The sequence below is a fragment of the Ceratina calcarata genome, unplaced genomic scaffold, assembly GCF_001652005.2.
Source record: "Ceratina calcarata isolate Rehan_Ccalc_2016 unplaced genomic scaffold, ASM165200v1 scaffold3274, whole genome shotgun sequence".
Classification (NCBI taxonomy): domain Eukaryota; kingdom Metazoa; phylum Arthropoda; class Insecta; order Hymenoptera; family Apidae; genus Ceratina; species Ceratina calcarata.
This window is the reverse complement of record NW_017155454.1, coordinates 1-324: the sequence shown is the minus strand read 5'-3', so window position 1 is coordinate 324 and position 324 is coordinate 1.

Sequence of the window (324 nt, the reverse complement as noted above, 5' to 3'; positions counted from 1 at the left end):
TGACATATTAAATAAGTTAGATTTTCTATATTTTACACATAATAAGTATTTTCTGTATGCTTATTTGATATAATACGGGGCACAACACATTAATCAAACAGACATTTATCAAAATATTAATGCTTTTTAGAGATTTTTAAGGTTACGGACTGTCATACACTTGCATACACACAATGCCAATAACCCCCACATAACCCCAATCAGGATCCGGGTTGGTTCACCATAGAGTTACTAACTCTATGGGGTTCACGTTCACGCACGGGTTCACTTCAGGGATCTCGTTTGCTTCCGTACATGCCGGAAAGTGGGGACGACGCGACCATG